Source organism: Carettochelys insculpta, chromosome 5, assembly GCF_033958435.1.
Source record: "Carettochelys insculpta isolate YL-2023 chromosome 5, ASM3395843v1, whole genome shotgun sequence".
Classification (NCBI taxonomy): Eukaryota; Metazoa; Chordata; order Testudines; family Carettochelyidae; genus Carettochelys; species Carettochelys insculpta.
The window spans coordinates 32,244,859-32,259,380 of record NC_134141.1 but is presented as its reverse complement, the minus strand read 5'-3'; positions in this window follow the sequence as shown (position 1 = coordinate 32,259,380).

Below are 14,522 nucleotides of genomic sequence, written 5' to 3'. Positions count from 1 at the left end.
CGAGGAAAGTTGCGGCGGCCGGAGAGCGCCCGGCGCTGCCAGCCATCCAGCGGCTCGCGGCGGAAATGCAGGTGAGCGCGTGCGAGGCCGGGGCTGGTGCGGGTGGGGCCGCGGGGGGGGGGAGGGAGATGCTGCCGCTGCCTCGCCCCGCACGCCGCCGGAGCGCGCGTGTGCTTCACTTTGACAGCGGCGCCGACTCCGCTCGTGCTCCGGCTGCAGCCTCGCTCCCTGGCCGCGGCGGAGCGCCTCCCTCCCCCCCCGCCCCGCCAGCCTCCGCGTGGAGAGTAGCAGGTATCTCCCCCCCCCCCCCGCACCCCCCAGCGATGTTCAAGGCGCGCGCGAGCCCGGCTGCGCTAGCTGCGCGCTAGCGTCCGCAGCCCCCTGCAGCGCGGAGTCACCGACCCACCCCCCACCCCGCCCCGTGTAGCATGTGCTTCTCTCTCCTTGCAGCTCGCTCCGGGCCCGCGCGGACTGGCCCCGCCGCGCCTCCTCTGACTGGCAGGAGAGGAAAGCGAAGGCGCCTTCGGGTTTTCCCAAGCGCTCCGGGCTGCCGTTGTAGTGAGTAAATGGCTGTTTGTAAGGGGGAGGACGCGCGGGGGGGTTCCTCAGTTCGGGTCCGCCGGCCCCCGCCGCCGCTCGGGTCACCGAGCAAACTTGGGCGGCTGTAACTTCCCCTGGTCCCCGCGGGAGGAGCGGGGCGCGCAGCGCGCCCGGCCGGGCGGCGGACGGAGCCAAGCCAATGGCAGGCGAGCGGAGCACTGCGGGGTTCGCGCGGGGTTGCTTCCGTGCCGCGTGGAGCCGGGGATCGCCCCGTACAACGCAGCCCAGGGGCTGCTGTAGCGGGGCTGGCGAGGGGGTTGCACGGAAAGGTGACCCTGGGCGCTGGATCGTTGCCCCCCAGAGCAACGTGGTGTAGTGCCGAAGGATGCTCTGGGCTGCCGAGAAGTGGCTTTCAGAATATTATTAGTGCACATCTCCGAGGTTGTCAGGTGCTTAGTGCAGTTTGATTTTTCACATGGGGATGGCAGCTCCAAGCAACTCGGATCGGATTTCCCAGGTCTTTTCTGGGACATGACTTCAAGGACTGGGGCCATGGCTTGTACTGGGGAAAAGGGGGGCGGGGAGAGGAGAATAGGGGAAACTCAGTTTGGAAGGGAATGAATACCATTGTGCTTCGGCGGGTGAGGTGTGCGGCTGACGGAGAGGGTAGGAAGAGGCAGGTTTAAGTTGTCTTTAAAATTGAATGTCTTTGCGTTTTAAAAAATCCCGCAACTTTTGCAAAAATTATTCCCCTTGGGGCAGGTATGCCTATAATCAGCAGTTGCTGCATTTCTGTTGTTTTAGTGTATATGAAAGCACTAATAGCAGTTAAATCTCAATTACTGATTCTTAGTCAGGGAAAGGGGGGAAGGATGATGAATATGGGCAATGAAAAAATATTAGCTAGTGTTTTATAATAAAACCTTTGTGTCATGTCAGTAGAAATAGTTGACTCAGTTTGTATTGAATGTACTAGAAGGAATCAATAACATTTCAGCATTTTTTTTTTATTACTGCCAAATGGACTTTGATTTGAATTCTTCTTGTATTGCTATGCAAAGTGTAGGTTCAGAGTGGATCCCAATTTGGATACAACTTATATCTTTCTTGACAAATGAAATTCCACACTAAATTAAAATACAGTATAACTGGTGTAAATAGAATCATCAGAAGTTAATCTGTGGTGATTATAGCTCCAGTTTTCTGATCCTCAGAATGCATTTTGATTTAATGTAATTTTCAAAGTTCCAAGAAACTAATCAACTAATATTTGAGCATTCATTTTTGATATACAAACCAGCATGACTCTGTTATTTCTTGAAATGAAAGTTTCTCCTAAGCGTGATCGGCAGCTAATTGTTTCTTCCAAAAATGGAAGTTATTGTAAAACTGTAATGGTTTTTTTATTTGTACAGTTATCTGACTATAACATATTACAACAACAAGGCCAATTGGACAAGATGGATTTAAGACTATTAACAAAAAGCAGTCCACAGTACCTAACATGTACAGTACTGGAATAAAATTCACATTTGACTACAGCTGCACATAAATGAAAACCAAAAAACAATTTCAAAGCATAGAGTACAAGTTCACAGAGTGGTTAACCATTCATAACCTAGTACTGCGTTACAATATTCTTTGCGTTTGGCACCTGTTTTGGCAGCAAAAATGTTTTATGAACGTGAAATAACAAAAATTAATATAGGAATCTGATACTATAGTGAAGCATTCTGTTTAAATGCATCTTGAACATGAATTTATAATTTAAAAATTCAGAATTATTTACCCATTATTAGAAAACATTTTGACGCTGTTCATTGCTGGGATGTTCTCTGTGGAAGACATTAAAAGAATGTGTCCAGTTAATCTTGCACTATGCATTTTGAGACTGGTTAGAAGGTTTCAGTTAGACTCACTGGCGTGATAAGTGATCCTAAGATATGCAACATGTGATGCTGAATGTATAATGTGTGGTCTATTAGTCCCGCAAAATATTTTCATATATTTGGCAAGTATTTAATCGCTCTTGGGATTGGTCTTAATGATTGGACAATAGTAGCTTTAATTTGGAACGTGCTTTTTAAGTATTTAAATACAAACAAATCTAAAATTTCTCATGGGAATGCTTGACTATCTCAGTTACAAGTGGCCTGACACACATTTTACATTTGTGGTATTTCTTTCTTAATACAATGGAAAGTGACCCGGAGTCAAAGTTTCTGCAATTAAAGCTTATATGTGTTATTTCTGGTCATGTGTGTATGAATGTATGTTGACCATGTTAAATCAGAGCAAGCAAGCTCAAAGGAAAGAGAGGTAATTTCAAAAATCTGTTGTGTTCAGTGCTACAGAAATAGTTACAGCTTTTAAGTTGATAGCCTAAAGTTGCTGATGTCAGTAGTAATGTGTTTTACTATGCAATTGTTCTTGTTATTCGGATCAGATAATGGCCCGATGAAATATGTAAGCAGTCTGCAGGGAATGAATGATTAATTCCTTTTACATGTGCTTACTGTAGGAGTTCTTACGTATAAAGTACAGTGTACATGTATTTGCTTACCATTGCAATCAGTGAAGGCAAATATTCCATGCTGAATTGATGTTATGTAGTGTAAAAGTCTGCTGTATGTGTGAAATTAATTTAACATGGTAATTTCACTCATAAAATTGCTTAAGGACAGTTCTGACATGCACTATTCATTTTTGTGGTATTTGGCTTTATTGAATAAACTGACGATAAACAGACTGGTGCCTGACTGCAAAAACATAATAAGAAATCAGCTGTATTTGAAAATAGCTAGCATAATAAACATAACATTAAACAACACCTAGCTGTTTCTTTTGTTTTTTGTCTTGTTTATTTTCTTTAATTTTATCAGTCCTAAATTATTAATAGGCTGGATAATACAAGTTAAAGTACTTATAATAAACTAGGGGAAACTAAGACTTTGGTTGAAATGGAGAGTACACCAGGTTAGGATTTTCAGTATAATTATTTAAGATGTACAATGTGTATTGGTGAAAAAACATTAGCAGATGAAGTTTTTGTGTTTAGTGGAAGCTTAGTTGGCTTAGTCCCATCTTAGGGAATTTGAAAACAGCAAAATAACTTACTTATGCAAGTAAACTCAGCAAAATATAAAATTCATAGTAACATTTATGTAGCGGCTCCATAACTAGGTACCAGATTCTAATCCTCTTTGTCATGTTGAGTAGGGCCTTACCTGTCAGGTAGTTATACTGATTTCAGTGCAACTGTTGATGGAATAAGAAACAGCTTGAAGAAAGGTTAGCAGAAATCTGGGTTTCACAGAACCGATGACTTACAGAAAATATTTTCTGTTTCCTTCTTTTCATAATCACTTTTGAGAACATTCAGATAAAAACAGGTTGTGTTTGTTTTGTTTCTTAAAAGTTTATTTGCACTTTTTTACTTTTCACCCAGGGGTCTGAGGCTGCTATTGTCTATGGCAAAAAATGCTCTGAAATCAACAGGTGTGCCCCGCCCCCAGCCCAGAGTAGTAGTAATAGGATTAGGATAATAGTCAAAGGTTGTTGACATCTGTGGCATTAAACAAGGAATAAATCTGGTCCATAATCTTCTGAACATCATCATTAATTGCTGTAGAAAACACTATGATGTCACATAAATTGCTTTTAAAATCCCATAGGAAATAAGCACCAGGAACAGATGTATTCTTACCCAAAAGATCCCCTTTTTATTGTAATACCAAGAGAACAGATGCAGGCACTCCAAAAACTATAAATAAAAAGGCATGTAGAAGTTTGCAAAGGTTTTGGCGGTGTCACTCACTTGTAAGTATTAGAAGATCTAGTCAGGTTGATACTCAGTGGCTTCACTATGACATTTTAGAGAGAGAGAGAGAGAGAGAGAGAGAGAGAGAGAGAGAGAGAGAGAGAGAGAGAGAGAGAGAGAGAGAGAGAGTGTGTGTGTGTGTGTGTGTAACAAAAACTTAGAAGGCTAGCGATAACTGAAAATAGTAGTAGGATTGTTGTTGTTGGGTTTTATTTTTTTTTCCTGTCAGCAAGCCAAATCTGAACAATTCCTTTTTTATATGCTATCAGGAGCTACAGAAAAAGGGCTACTAGAGAGCACAGCTATTAGAGAAAAATCTGGAGAAGGGCTACTAGAATCATAAGATTGGAAGAGATCTTGAGAGATTGTCTAGCCCCCTGCATTCGTGGAAGGAGTTAGTATCATTTAGATCAGTGTTTTCCAAGCTTTGCACTAGTATGTATGCATACAATATCATAGATGTGAAACCTATCCTATTATATGTAATGTATAGATTTTATGCTATATAGTTACATACTCCTGAATTGTTTCCTTGCTTGTAAAGGCTGGATCCTACTGTCCATACTTGGGTTTAAATTTCTTTTGAATTAAATAGGAAGTTTAAAATGAAATCAACTTTTCAATGTTTCTGTCAAATCTAAATGTTAAATTTATCAACATATATTATTTAACAAACACTTTACTAATTTATTAGTCAACATATAATAAGCCTGAGTGCAGCTGCAGCCCGATGACCAAAATGGATTATTTCAAGTTGTTTAAAAGCTTGTTAGTCTACATGGATTAAACTCTTGTAGTGTTTTGAAATTCAAAGTTAAGGTTTTAAAATTATCTGGCAGAAGAGACTTCTTGATGTGTGTGTCTGCAGCATGAGCAAGATTCAGAGTAGTGTTCTGATTTTTTTCATAAGAAGGATATGTGCAATTTGTTCCATCTGTGTGCAGTATGAGCTCATCTACCTAGTGAAAAGAAGATATAGATTGTAGATCTAATTCCTTGTTTCTGTCAGTGTTGGGGCTGGACAAAATCTTCTGCATGGTAGCAACTCCAGACTCTACTCCCTGTCCTGAATGTGGAAAAGAATTGAGGTTCTGGCCATTTAGAGAGGGCTCCGGAGCTAGAGCAGGGCACATGTTTCTACTGCATGTGTAGCTGCATTAGGTGCCTTCTAATGATTCTCAAATCTGGGTGATAAGAGCAGTGAACATGTCAAGAAATACCACTTCATCAGTGTTACTGGTTTATTTGGAGACCACTTGCCCAAAATTTGTTACATATTTTTCCTAATGCCAGAACGTCAATTTTTAATTATACCATCTAACATGAAATAGAAGTGGAGATGTGACTGTTGTAATAAATGCCAGTTCAACAAGATTAGCTGAGCTGTATTGTGTAGTCAGTACCCACAGGGGACTCCCGGTCAAAGGAGCATTTGTGTCCATCAGTGGTTTTAATGACCAGTAAGGCAAATACAAGCAATTTTAGAACCCCTTGTGAAGCCTTCAGATTGGTGAACCTTTTACAGGTGACAAGATTCCCTGTTGGCAGTTGATTGGAAGTACTGTATATACCAACCAGTTCTTTAGGAGCTGTAATATCCTCTGATCACTGCACCATCACTAACTGCAGGCAGAAAAAAGAAACAAAAAAATCAAACCGCCCTGGTCTAATCTGCAAGCAAAGTGCCTTGATTTCTCAAACAGTTTAATAGCCACTATTGGGAATGTGACAGGCTAAGTTACTTTGCCTGGAGGTTGATGCATTCTATTTTGTCTTCTCTCATCATCCCCATTTCCATGTTATGCATGATGTAGCTGATAAACCTGAGCAGTGGGATGTGTACAATGTAGTGTACTGAGCAGCGTACTATGCACAGTACAGGTTGTGGAATACCATCCAACATTCTAACCTGTTTACTCATTGCTAGAGGAGTTGTCTGCTCCTGGAGTAACAGAGGGAGCAGCCCTAAACAAGATCAGGTACTTTGGAGATGTGAGACCCATGCAAAAGTCCCTTCACACACTTGCATAGTGGGAGAATAGCTGCTCTATGTGGTACCATCTTGGAAAACCACAGGAAAATTCCTGTTGGAGGAACTTTTGACACTGTTTTATAAGATTCTTCTCTGCACTTTAAAGGAAGGGGATAGGGTGCATGGAGAGGTAAGAAGTTATTGGCAACATAGCTTCTCCCATGAAGGGTATTCATGTCATGATAAGAGCACAGATAGACTCAATGGCTACGTCTTCACGACAGAGATCTTTCAAAAGAAACTCTTCCAGAAGATCTCTTCCAAAAGAACTTTCAAAAGGGTGGGTCCACCCACAAAAAGCAGATCAAAAGAGCTATCTGCTCTTTCAAAAGAGAGTGTCCACATAGCCCCCGCTCTTTTGAAAAAACAGGCCAAGGACTGAAAAATCTGGACCCATGCGGACTGCTCTTTTTTGGGGGAAATAAAGGGCCTGCAGAGTGGCTATACATGTTTTCTTTTGAAAGGGGGTGCTCTTCCTAAAATGGGAAAGGGAAGAGTGTTTTTGAAAGGCACACCATATTCTTTTCATTTACTTTTAAAAGAATGCTTTTGGTGTGTCGCTGCTCCATGGGATCTTTCAAAAGGGCCCCCTTCGTTCGAAAAATCCTTCAAAAGAGCTTGGTGGTGCACGGACAGCCAACGTGTTTGGATGGCCTTCTGGTGTGTATTGTAGCCCTGACATTGCTGCATCATACCTCTAGCTCACTCTCTAGACTCTCAAAGCCATGCTCTCTTTAAGCTGGGGCTCTAAAACTGATGCCTTATCTCAACTAACATGTTCGTCTCTTACAGATAATAGGCAAGGATAGTGTAGTATTTTGATTTTATTTGTACAGAATATGGATGGGTATGGTTCTAATCTCAATGTAGAAGCAAAAGTAGAAAGTCAGGGCTAGAGAATTTATTAGTTGGCTGACTGCTTTGTGGACTAGAAGTAATATCAAAGGAAGCCATTATAGATATTACTAGGGAGCTTGGTGTTTCAGTCCTGTGAAAATACTTCACGAGAAGGGCTAATAGAATCATAAGACTGGAAGTGATCCTGAAAGATCATCTAGTCTAGTCCCCTGCACTCATGTCAGGACTTAGTATCATCTAGATCAGTGGCTCCCAACTTTTTCACTAGTGCCAGCTCCCAGTTGCTCCCCACAAACCATATGTGGATACCATCAAGGTCAATTCTAGCTGCTGTACAGTTCATTACATGAAAAAGGAAACCACAACATAGATTTTCAATCATCAATTAATTACATTTTTAGAAGATTTAATATAAAATAATTGTAACTGCAATTTATTTGAAACATTTTCTATAATCATTTGTATTTTTTACAGACCCTCTGCAATACCTTTGTGGACCCCTGTGGGTCTGTGGACCCGGAATTTGGAACCACTGATTTAGATCATAACTGGCAGGTGTTTCTCTGACCTGCTCTTAAAAATCTTGAATAACTCTTTTTATTACACTTGTTGTACTCATCTGCACATACGTAATGGTGCATCTGTGGATGAATAATACAAATGATTTTCAAGTACTGAACTACAAATAAAATATTTTATTTGTGTGCATAATGTGCATGCAGTCTGGTCTTCGTATAAATATAAATGTTTTTAATGAAATGTGTCTTTCACTGACAATGGACAAGCATAGAATAGTGTAGAGTAGAGTGGACATGCTTCTGGGCTATGATGATAGGCTCATATTTGGCTAATGTTGCTACTTTCACAGTTTCATGCAGGATGGTTTCCAAGTCTTTCTCTTTTGTCTTGCAGTAGCTTCATTTTGTAAATAAAGGTTCTAAACCCCAAAGCGTAAATACTGCTTTTACTGTGGTAGTTGAGAGGGAGGGGTAACACAGTGCCCAGAAAGTAGGTCTGTACGTGTGGGTGGGCAGATTGTGGAATGGCCAGACGGGATGATTCTTCTTCTTATTTGGCCTTGGTCCTCTGGCACACTGTGTGGAGTAAAATTCCAAGTAATGAGTATGCAGGTCTAATGTTCAGGAAGCATATAGCAGGTTGTATCCACTCTCCTAGTCACTGAGCTGCGGAGTCCATACTGTTGTAGTATTCTGTTGCTTTAGTTTGGAGTCAGAACTACATCCTTCCTGAACCTGAATGAAGGTTGCCTGCTATGCAGAATTCATTGAGTAAGGTTTTGACTGGGGAATGAGAATTAGGTCTATAGATTGTAACCCTTATAGTCCTGGATAATGAAGAAGGAATTTGGATGTGGAGGGTGGGGAAGGTTTTCATTTAATTTGTTCACACAAACTGGAAGACATTTCTGAGATGTGTACTTTATGGCTTGAGTATGCATTGTAGAGAAACTCCTGGGAAGCACGTAACTGAACACACAAGCTGTGCTCCTTACTTGGTATCAGTCTAACTTTATTATGATCACAGAGCACATTTCTCTGTGACATTTACAATAAAAATATTGTAGAATAAAACTGACCTGATTATCAGAGATGTTGATCAGTTGTAACTCCCACTGAAGGCGATGATGCATAGCCTCCCTGACAGTCAGGCAATGTAGTTTTACTAATTTCAAAACTCCTTTTTTCACTGGGCATGTATAGCAATCTGCTGACTGCGCTCTTTAGGGATGCTGCCGTAAGGTAAACATTTTCCTGAGGAGGTGGCTACACAACAGCCACCTGTGCATATTAAGATGGTGCCACCCACATGATGCATTTTTTTGCCCATGGGCTCAGTAGTTCCAGACTCCATTATGGGTTTGTGACTGCCCTTCCTCAGGAACAGAATAATGAGGACAGACACAGTGTTGCTGCACCTGCTGGGGGCAACTTTCAAGCTCAGCATATGGCCAGGATTTCTTTTTTCTCCTCAACCCCTTACTGGACAGGTAATGAAGTGTTAAGTTCTGTCCTCTGAGTACCTGCAGGCTGTGTCTGTGCAAGCCCCCCTTTTGCAAAGGGGTCATGGTAATCAGCCAGATAGGGGAATAATAATAATAGTGCTGCGTTGAATATGCAGCACTGAATTAGGCTAGTTCTCCCAATGGCAACTTCGAAGTTGCAAACTTTGAAGTTCTGGCAAGCTGTGTCGCCACAGGCACTTTGAAAGACCTGTGCAACTTCAAAGTGCCCTTAGTCCCAAAAAGTTCACACAGGTACTTCAAAGTGCCCGTGGCTAGACAGCATGCCAGTGCTTCGAAGTTTGCAACTTTGAAGTTGCCATGGGGAGAATTAGCCTAACGTGGTGCTGCATATTTATCACAGCACTTCATTAGTATTCCCTGATCCGGCTGATTACCATTACCCTTCGAAGAATCCTTGACAGCCATGCAGATCACCACCCTACTCTGACACCTCATGTCCCCTTCCTTGCCTACTGATCTGTGGTGGTAACGTCTGAAGATGTGCTGCCTCCATGCCTGGGGTTTGTCAGGGAGCACTCATGGAGGTTTGAAGTATGGCGGTAGGTATTTTACTTTAGTTATCTTGCTTGCACCCCAGGAAGGAGAAGTGAAGAACAAGAACTGGAGAGCAACAGCAAGTCTGCTGTGGGGGTAGGATGCGTGTGGTGGTAGGATGTGGTGCTGGGGTGGGGTAGACGTAATTAAAATAAGCAGTTACAGGTTTTGGAAGCATAACATTTTTAGGCAACTCTTTTTGTAAACTCAAGTAACTTAAAAATCTAATTTTTTGTGGAAATGTGTTGCCAGATTTTAAAACTTAAAATAAATGGATAAACACTGAGTTACATAGAAGCAGCCTATTTTTATTTTTTGATCTCGATGTTAAGCAAAAGAATAGTTTTATGATAGTTACATAATGATGTTTCTTGTCTAGTTAGGAAAGGATATGGTAGAAGAGATGCCAGACAGCAGGCGAGGAAAGGACAGAAGAAATGGGAACGCCTCTGGAAATGGCCAGGAATCTTCTGTGAGGAAAGATGTTAATTTTCGTGACTCAGTGATTTATATCTGCTAACATATGGCTGCAGAATACTCTTTAATTACTGCATATCCACAGAATCATATTTTTTGATTTGTCTTTTCACCTATATATGTTCATCAAAAATTCTTTCATCATTTTCTTACAATTAGCTTTGTAGTTAGAGCAAAACACCTGTTTTACACTTTGGACAAAATTTCTGGAATGATTGTCATTTTACAGACATCATAATAATCACAACACAATATATAAATATTGAAATGAGAGATTAGCCTTGTTTTAATATTCTGAAACAAATTTACCTGGTGGTTTTGTCTTTCACTTTACGCCATGTACACAAAATTAAAGGATCCATGGAGTCTGAACAACAATTCACTAACTATACATACAGTATGAAAGATCTAGTTACGTACACGGCTGCTCTAGCAAGATTCTGGTGGTTTTGAAACATAGGAAAGTGAAGGTTACAAAGCCCCCAAAACGGTTTAAACAAATGTTACCCTAATCCTATACGCTACATTGGCAGCTCTTTATCGTCTGCTTCCAAGGGCTAAATTACCCTGATGGGCACCTGAGTCTGAGTGTTCAGGTTAGCTACCCTCAATCTGAGCATTACCACAGCAAATCTCTCTGCATTACTGTGTCCTGACTGTATCTTTACTTTCTTGCATATGTCTGGGGAAACATCCTACAGGTTTGTAGGCCAAGTTGCTGTAAGATTCACGCCCAGTCAGCTCTGTCCATGGTGGGAGAACATATCCATCCTTCGGGGGAAATTGTGGGAAGGGCATTTTGAAGACTACCAGTACTTGAGTGATCTTGCCTATGTCCCTGTTGTAAAATGGGCAATTTCCGGTTCAAGCTAAAGTACAGCAACAATTTAAACCTGTGCTCCCCCAGCTATGTAAACAATCATGGGTTCCAAGCATAAACAAACATGTTCTTGAAAGTCTGATAGGTTGATAAGAGAGGGGAGTTTGGGGAAAAACATGTGAAGTCCTATGGGCTATGATTATAGCATTAGGATAGGCTTTTTTTAAGAGTATGTCTACACAGAACTCTGCCAAGCATTGCTGCTGCAGAGCTATGCGAAGAGAGCTGCTCAGGATTGCAAAAGGCTGCTTATTTGCATACTGAAGCTAATTGCCATAGTCATACAAGGGTTCAGTGCCAACAGAAGGGGGTGACAACACGCTGCAGAGGCCATGTGAACATGTCTCTGCCGGCTAACCCCTGTTCTGTTGCCAGTCCCTTATGCCTTAAACATTTGGGGTTTAGCCAGCAGAGGCACGTCCATATGGCCACTGCAGTGCCAGCACCAACTTCTGCTGGCACCAAACTCTCATGTGGCTATGGTAGTGAGCTTTGGGAGTATGCAAATGGACAGCCATTTGCAATCCTGAGAATCTCACTTTGCATAGCTCTGCTGACAGCAGCGCTGGGCAGAGCTCTGTGTAGACCCAGCCAAAAAAAAGATGAAGGATGTAAGGAGTACTGTATTATAATTATGCTGTGAGAATTCTGGGTTGGGTGTGTTTCACCTTATGCTTTTGATACCTTGACCATTGTGCAACAGTTAAAGATTACTGGCAGCTACATTTTATTTTGAGGTCAGGGCTATTGATTTTAGAGTATGAAAAGAGCTGGATGTAATACATCTTGGTAATAATTCTATTTGGACAAAAGGAAAAGTGTAATGATTAAGTACAAAACAAGCTATAGATATCTTTCACATATTTACTGAAGACTTCTGTATAGTCTTATAAAATTGTTAGCTTTCTGCCTCTCAGATAAGTCACAAAGCGAACAGTATGTTGCTTTTCCACCTATATAGGATGATTCTTACAGAGAGAGCTCTTACTCCTTCCCTCCCTCCCAATATTTTTGGACTGGTAAGACAAGAATTCCTGTTTAGTAAGTCAAAGCTATTCATCAAACAGCAGATTAAATGATATTCAAAATTTGAGACACAAATCACAGCGATCAGAGCAATTTAATAAAGCAGAAAAGTTGTCCAAGTAAACCTTAATATATATTGCATCTTATCCTATTATCGTACAGGGCCTATGGTAATGTTTTGTCCCCAACAGGATAGATGCAGCTCCTGAAAATATTTACGTGCTTTATGGTGCTTCACTGCATAGCTGCATTTTATTTGTTTGGAATTTAATAAATAAAACAAACAAAAGAGTAGAAAAGCCTAGCTGGGGTTTTCTTCATTTACTATAACCTGAAATCTATGAACCTAATAAAGTACCCATGGTAAAAAGTTACTGTGCATTACATGTGTGGGGGGCCTACAGGGGTGTTACAGAGAAATTTGTAATCCAAAGGATGACTGGTCTACTTAAGGAATATTTATCATTCACTGCTAATCATTTTTATATTGACAAGGCCTAGGGACAAATTTGGAATGCTTGTACGGTGCTTAGCACAATAGGGGAACCAAAGTCCCTCTCCTGAAATTTATAATCTGAAAGGATAAGGCAAAGAGTGGACCAAGGGATATAATATACAAGCAGAATGAATAGAAAAATGGCCTGCAAATGTCAGTAACACCACGTTTGCCTTTTTTAAAAATTTAATCCTCTTCATTGGGGTTATGTAAAGATGGGATTAGGTTTGGAGGGTGGTATCAGGAGGGGAGATGGAGGTCCACAGTATGTGTTCTGTGTGGCTGTGTTACCTGCTTGTTTCCTGCTGCTAAGTCATATTAACAGACATCCAAAAATACACTTTCTTCATATTCCTTTTCTACGCAAGCAGTTGCTGTAATTGCCACAGGGGTGCTATGTGATCATGAACAGGAGGAGAGGTGTTAAATTGTGATCTGTGCTATGAAAGGATTGAGAACCCTTCACCTAAGTGTGATTTAAACAAGAAATGTTATATTATTGTCTGCAGTTTCAGTTGTGTTGTTCTGGCAGCAACTCTTTTATTTCTCCTCTTCTTCTGTGATATATTTCCTTCATTTGCACATGTGGGAACATCTGGTAATTCCAGTATGTTATCACGTCTGTTGAATTCACATGTTGAATTGTTGAGTAATGTTGCTGAGACATTCCTAACCATTGTGTTTGCTACATTCTGCTCCTTCCACAGAGCTACATGGTACCATTTTTCCTTAACCTATGAAGTTAAAAGAATGTCTTTTAAAAAGACAGTCCTCTGATGTTATATTAGAAAATCAACTATGGTGAACTCTATCAAACTACACAGTAACATATGTCCAATTGCTATGGCAAATTGCCATGCTGATTAAGGTCAAATTCCATATATTGTTCAGTAATAGATTTATGCCATCCATGACTGTGGGCAAAATTGTCCATTCGCTTTATTTCGGCGAATAAAAGTAAAATGTCTTTTGAGCCAGGTGGGTGTGTACCATTCTCCTCTTATCCTACCTCCAGGATTTCCATATGGGTGGAGTATGCCACATGGAGGCATCATCTCTTCAGTACAGAATGGGAGATGCCTTCTCTTTCTGTGGCGTTGTACTTCCACTGTGTACCATGGATGGTGCTAGGTATCTTCAGGAGACTGTAGGGCACGGGAGACATGGCATTGGGTGGACACACACTTGGCTCGAAGGAGTGTGTCTTATCTTTTCTGTCACCAGAATTCTCTAAGAAATGATTGAGGTGATAATTTTTTGGCATCTCCTTTAGCATTTGTTACTATGCATATGGCCCTCATTTGCCATGGGGCACTTTTAAGGTAGGGTCAAGGGCACACCGGATAGCACTGTTGGGCTACGTCTACACGTGCACCCAACTTCGAAATAGCTTATTTCGATGTTGCGACATCGAAATAGGCTATTTCGATGAATAACGTCTACACGTCCTCCAGGGCTGGCAACGTCGATGTTCAACTTCGACGTTGCTCAGCCCAACATCGAAATAGGCACAGCGAGGGAACGTCTACACGCCAAAGTAGCACACATCGAAATAAGGGAGCCAGGCACAGCTGCAGACAGGGTCACGGGGCGGACTCAACAGCAAGTCGCTCCCTTAAAGGGCCCCTCCCAGACACACTTTCATTAAACAGTGCAAGATACACAGAGCCAACAACTAGTTGCAGACCCTGTATATGCAGCACGGACCCCCAGCTGCAGCAGCAGCAGCCAGAAGCCCTGGGCTAAGGGCTGCTGCCCACGGTGACCACAGAGCCCCGCAAGGGCTGGAGAGAGAGTATCTCTCAACCCCCCAGC